Below are 6,000 nucleotides of genomic sequence, written 5' to 3'. Positions count from 1 at the left end.
CCCTCAACTTCACAGCCATCACTTTCAGTGAGTTACTGGAGTCGGGGCAGGTTCTTCCTTTAACTATTTTTAAAGTCTCTAAACTAAACTAACTAAACTAAAGAGCCCTTAAGTTTTTTCTCCCTGTGATTCAGTTTAATTGGCAAAATCCTGTTGTATAAGCTTGTATTTTAATTTCAAATACAGAGAAAATGTATTTTTATTTTCATTACAAATATTGTATGTATAATATATCACTATTCAAGATACTTGTATTAGTAGAGAATTTTTTTGAAAAGCCATGTTGTTATCAGTTGAAGGTACAGCAGTACATATTTGATAACACTAAAAATGTTTCAACTCTATTTCTTATTAAGTGGATGGAGTTTCACTGTCTGAACTCAGTTCTTCATTAAGAATTAGATTCTGGATGTAGATTAGATTCTAATTAAGTGTGTCTTTTTTATAGGAAAAATGCCTAGATTCTTTTGTACTCTGGGGAAAATAAAACAAAACACCACATCATAGCAAATCGTCTTTTTTCATCTGACTCTTAAAGGCAAAATGGTCCATGAGGACATTAGAAAAAGCAGGAGCACCTGAGATAATGGGTTGCAAGTCATCTGTGTATCCCAAAACCAGGAGCTGCTTTGCTGAATGTGCTAGTAATTGTATGTATTCCATATACCTTTTTCAGTTCGTACATAGGAGTAGTTGGAGTAGTCATAATGTTCTCAGGATGTGCTAGGATTAATTTAGAAACCACCATGTAGCAAACCACTTGAGAACTATCATGGCTCAATGTCTTGGAGGTGTCATTCTACCCTTCTACAGCTTTTGTTCTCGAGACTGAACCTGAGCGATGTGATGTGGCAGCTAATTCATTTCATTTAAAATTACACTCATGTTAAGAAAATCTGTTCAAATATGCAGTGTATGAAGGTTGATAAATTCAAGATGTTTGAATTTAGGCACTCGGATAGATGTAGTAGCCCTGTAATTAGTATCATACAGGTTCTAATTTTTCTTTGATTAAGTACATACTCAATTAAAAAATCCCATGAATATACACATGGAAAAAATCCACACACATTTTTTGTATCCAGATATTTTCAACCACTAAAAGTATCTAAATTATTGTGTAACTATAAGACAATTTCTTTTTCCTTGCCTATTCTTTGTAAAACATAAAAAATATGACACAGAAATATAGCATCAGGAAAGTTTTGTGTACAAATGTCAAATTATCTTACTTCCTAACCACTAGGCACATGTTTAAATCATAGCAGATCCTGATCAAATTGGCACTATCAGTAATTAAAGGTTATTCCAGGTGATCTAACAGTGGTTTGTTTTTGTGTTAGTTTGTGTTTGGTTTTGTGTGTTTGTTTTTGTTTGCTTGGTTGTTTTGGGGGTGTTTTGTTTTGGGTTTGTTTTTGTTTTTTTCAAATTAAAGCAAACATGACAGACAGGGTGTGTCACATTACTGATTTATTTAGAATTATAGTTTGCCTCACCTCATGATCCTTGATGGCTCAAGCCAGGTCATCCATACAGACTAACTGCCTGGAAAAATTATTGAATTACCACGATAGTGTATGAAGATGGTTTTTGGAGCCTGATTTTACTGAAACATGATTTTAGCACAAAATTCTTAGTGTAGAACCTCAAAGCTCAGATTTTGAAATCCATGTGGCAAAACCAGTTTTTTGGATGCTATATCTGAGACAAATGAGCAGTGAAAGCAAAATATTCCACAGACAGTACAATAGCATGATAGTCTTATAGAATGAGATGCACTTACCTTACTGCACTTGCATCTAATTAATGCAAAGATTTCTTAGCTTCTGGTGTAGAACAGCAATCAGTGAGCTCAGTGACTTGTTACTCTATTGCATCCCATCCACTCGTTAAAACCGTCTTTTTTGTATCACATCTACATTTCTTGCCTTCATGGAAGATGCTTTTCTTCCATTATTTAGTGCTGATGTCATGACAAATTAAGGACATAGACAAGATACATAAATACAACCATAGCTTCTGCTATACAGGCTTGAAAAATTAGGCTTTCAGGAACAGAAGCTCTTCCTCAGGTTCTCTGTGTACAAACGTTTGTCTAATTTTCCAGCTTCTATCTCTGCCTCCAGGCATATCTTTATACATGGTGAATCCCGCTGAAACCATGAGGGTGTTTTTCCTTCACTTTGTACTTAAAGAGTTCAATATATTTAGTGTTCTCTGTCGTCTTACAAAGTAAAAGGGCAACTGTGTAACTGAAATCTACAGTTTGGGTTTGTCTTTCTCTTCTGCTTCAACATCACTGTAGGAAAAGTAGCAGAACAAAGTTTTGAATCATTGTATGAATCAAGAAGAGAGAAAAAAAAACCCTTGTAAAATGCAATTCTATCGTTGTACCCCACTGGTGGAAAATGACCACCTTCGCAACAAAAGATAAGAATGAAGCCTTTGTTTGGACAGCCATTACAGTTAAGATTGTCATTTGGGATGTCCTAACACTAGCAGCATATAAGAATGAGTTCTGTGTGATCTTGTAAAAGTGAAGTGGTTTGGAAAAAATATCCGTAATATGGAATATAAAGCTGAAATTCAAATGGCTTTTGGGGAGAAAAAAAGCTTAAAATGTGTAACAGGATCAGTGCTTCAAAGATTCTCAGGGAATATTTGTTTTCAAGTGATTCTTATAAATTTTAAACCTAAACCAAGCAGCCATGAAGCACAAGAAAGGGCTCTAAATAAATATATATCAAAACCAAACTAAACCAAAAAAAATCTAAACCACCCACAACAGAAAGATTTTTAAACACTAAGAAATGACTGTAGTTCAGTAACTACAAGAAAATATCCAGGTTTAAATAAGGAACTGAAACCCCAGGGCAGGAGTCCACTTTAAAAAGGTAACACTTTAGTGAATAATTTGCATGAACTACTCCTAAAGGATCCACAAAAGTAACTACAAACATAGACCCATTCAATTTCCTTCAAAAAAGCTGCTTATCTGCCAAAATATTCATATTGGTCCATACATTATAAAATCTTTAAAACTGCTGCAAAGGCAGAATATTTTTGGGTTGGTTCCTTAAGAACTTGGCTGAGAAAGACAGCAGCAAAACCCTGAACACCAATTGCAGGAATAAACTGCTTTCACGTAGTTTCTGAGTTTTCTTGCTCTTTTTTTTCCTTTCTCTTTTTCTTAAATGCTCATTTTTCATATATGTGCTTTCCAGTTTGTAAACTGAAATGTATCCCTTTGCTTTATAAGGGTAAAACTTTCTGTTCACATTTAAAGCTTGGTTAGTATTTAAAGCCAGTGAATTTGATAAACTGGAATTTCCTTTCCCTTCTCTCCAGAGGAGGAGAATCCAAATAAGTGATAGCTACACAAAACCATTTCAAGAGTCCAAAGAGCTATCATAATCTGAGTCTGTCCAAGGACTAGTTGCATCAACGTCAAATAAAGGAAAAAAAATCCCTGTTGAAGGATGCTCTGATACCACTTGGAGTAGGGGCATGGAGTGGAAAAGGAAGGGTTCTAAAGTAAGCCTGCTGAAACTTTGTTGGTATCTGTAAAGGAAAACTGGACAATGGTTTTATGACAACATCCAGGGCTTGACATTTCTCTTAATCATGTTTCCTATACGCCTGTGCTGTGTTTTGTTCTGCTTTGTTTTCCTCCAGTAAACAAGTTTTACATCTAGTTTACTCATGAAGATGACCTCTACATAGTGGCAACACAGAGCTTGCAAGATGAATACCAACAGTCATAAACATTTGCGTATCTTACTTCATAGTTAATTTTTCTGTGGCTTCAATTGTTCCTAAACCTGCATCCTGCTGCCTCGCTCCCATATGGTACTGTTTGTCCTGTTGATAAGGCTAGGGTAAAATTGAACACTCTCTGAAATGAGTTATCTTAATCTGAATTCCCTGAAATGAAAACAATAAATGCTTTTCATGATGAAGTAATTAATTACTAATTAAAAAAAAAAAAAGTCTAAAGCAAAAATGTACACCTCCCCCTAGCAATTAAAATAATAGGTTTTCCATTAAGATAGATTTTTCCAATTTATTAATTTACTCAGAAAATTTCCTACAGTTTGCAAAGAAAGAATGCATTTCACTCCTGCAATGTGTTCAAGAGCAAACAGAGATAAAGCTTTGACATTCAGTTTAAATCAGAAGAGTTTGGCAGGCTGGGAATCTTGCTGCTGGAGATTATCAATGGCTGTGACTGGCATTCTAAATTCATTATGATTTGTGCATGTTATGGTTAGACTACAGCTTTGCACTGTATCATTTTAAATACTGGAGATGTATATAAGCAGTTAAAACAAGCAATAGTTTGGAGCATGAAACGAGCTTTTCATTTGGAATCTAGGTAGCTCATTTCATCAAAATGTAAAGTCTGCCTCTCTTTGCATTTCTCAAAAAGTGTTTCCATGTGCTGCAATTTGCCATCATGTAATTTGTCTGGAAAATTAAAGTAACAAAGCCTTAGTTTGTTGCTTGTCTAAATGGTAGCTACAATTTTCTCAGTGGGATACTGCAAAAGCTGGGGGGAAAAAAAACGTCCATATAAAGATATGCAGACAAAGTGTTAATTATTGGACACAAACCGATCCGTATTACGTATAATGTATTTTTAGACAGTTTTCTATATGCAAAGAATGGTCTCTATATGGCTACAATGGTAAAAATTAAAAAGCTAGTAGATGCCATTTTCAGTTACATAATATAGGGAATAATTGTGGCATCTTGCACACAGTGATGTGTTAACTGCTGATTTTCAGTGGCTGACAGCATATGATCACAGCTGTCTCCATTATCTGTAAGATGTACCACTTTGAAGGTGAGCCTCCAGAAATCTCTCTGAAGAAGGAAAAGCTACAAGATGCAGACTTTGAATATCACAAACCCAAACCTTTGAAAAATGACAATGTATTTTTTAAGAATTTGGACCATAAAAACATGGATTATCAGGAGAACATGCTCCTCTGGGTTGCACAGACCTTCCACCAATAGGTCTGAAGCTTATTTTCAATGGGTAGTCACTAGTCGTGGTAACTGTTCAGTAGAGCACACTTCTTCACTTGCTCCATCAGCATCTCACAGAATGGCTGCCAGATCCTGACACAGAACACTCAGCTTGTTTTTTAAGTGGTGAAATGCTTTGTATAGGTAAGCTGCCTACAGTCTAAGTAACCACGCCCGAGTTACCTAGGCATAAAACTTGAAGGAGTGTAAGATTATACTAAATTTTAAAATATTAATGTAAAAAACATGCACTCTAAGCAGAGGACTCCAACATGTAAGCCTGAACATTATTAATGTGTTTTGGTTTTCCATTCATTTTCCTCCATCAGTTTATTCCAATTTTATTGTAGTAAAATCAAAAGCCTTATAATCACCTGTTTTTTCTTCCCTGTACCCTGAAATTTATAACTTATGTATTTATAAATTAGAGGAAACATCATACTGGCTTTATTGAAAATGTCCATAGACTAAGCTACTATGATGTCTAACTTATAATACTCAAACGAGACCTAACAGGTCACATGGTTGCAACAGGATGGCACACATTTCAAGAAGTGAAACAGGAAAGTGTCGATGAAAGAGTTTTGAGATTAATAGTTACAGCACTGAACGCCAAAGAAAGACTACTGGTATCTGAAGGTATAGCTAAGGTCCAGGCTGAAGTGCAGTTTCCCTATAACAGTCAGGTAGACTATAATGGTGGAAGAAAGAAGTTATTCTAGTAATTCTGTTCCTGATACATAAGACTATTTAGAAACATTAATTAGTTTTCATGAGCATATAATGGTCGATATGGATTCTATTTTCTGTGTAAAAATGTATCTGTCTAGGGAGGGTAAAAAGCCTATGGTGACCAAAGTCTTGCAGATGTCTCAAAGCACACTGCATATTATCAGCAACACATTTTAAAAGCTTTTCAGAACTTCTTTCAGATAGAACAGCATTTATATTAAAGTTGGTATAAAATCC

Source organism: Columba livia, chromosome 1, assembly GCF_036013475.1.
Source record: "Columba livia isolate bColLiv1 breed racing homer chromosome 1, bColLiv1.pat.W.v2, whole genome shotgun sequence".
In the NCBI taxonomy this organism is placed as follows: Eukaryota; Metazoa; Chordata; class Aves; order Columbiformes; family Columbidae; genus Columba; species Columba livia.
Note: the sequence above shows the minus strand (reverse complement) of the source record.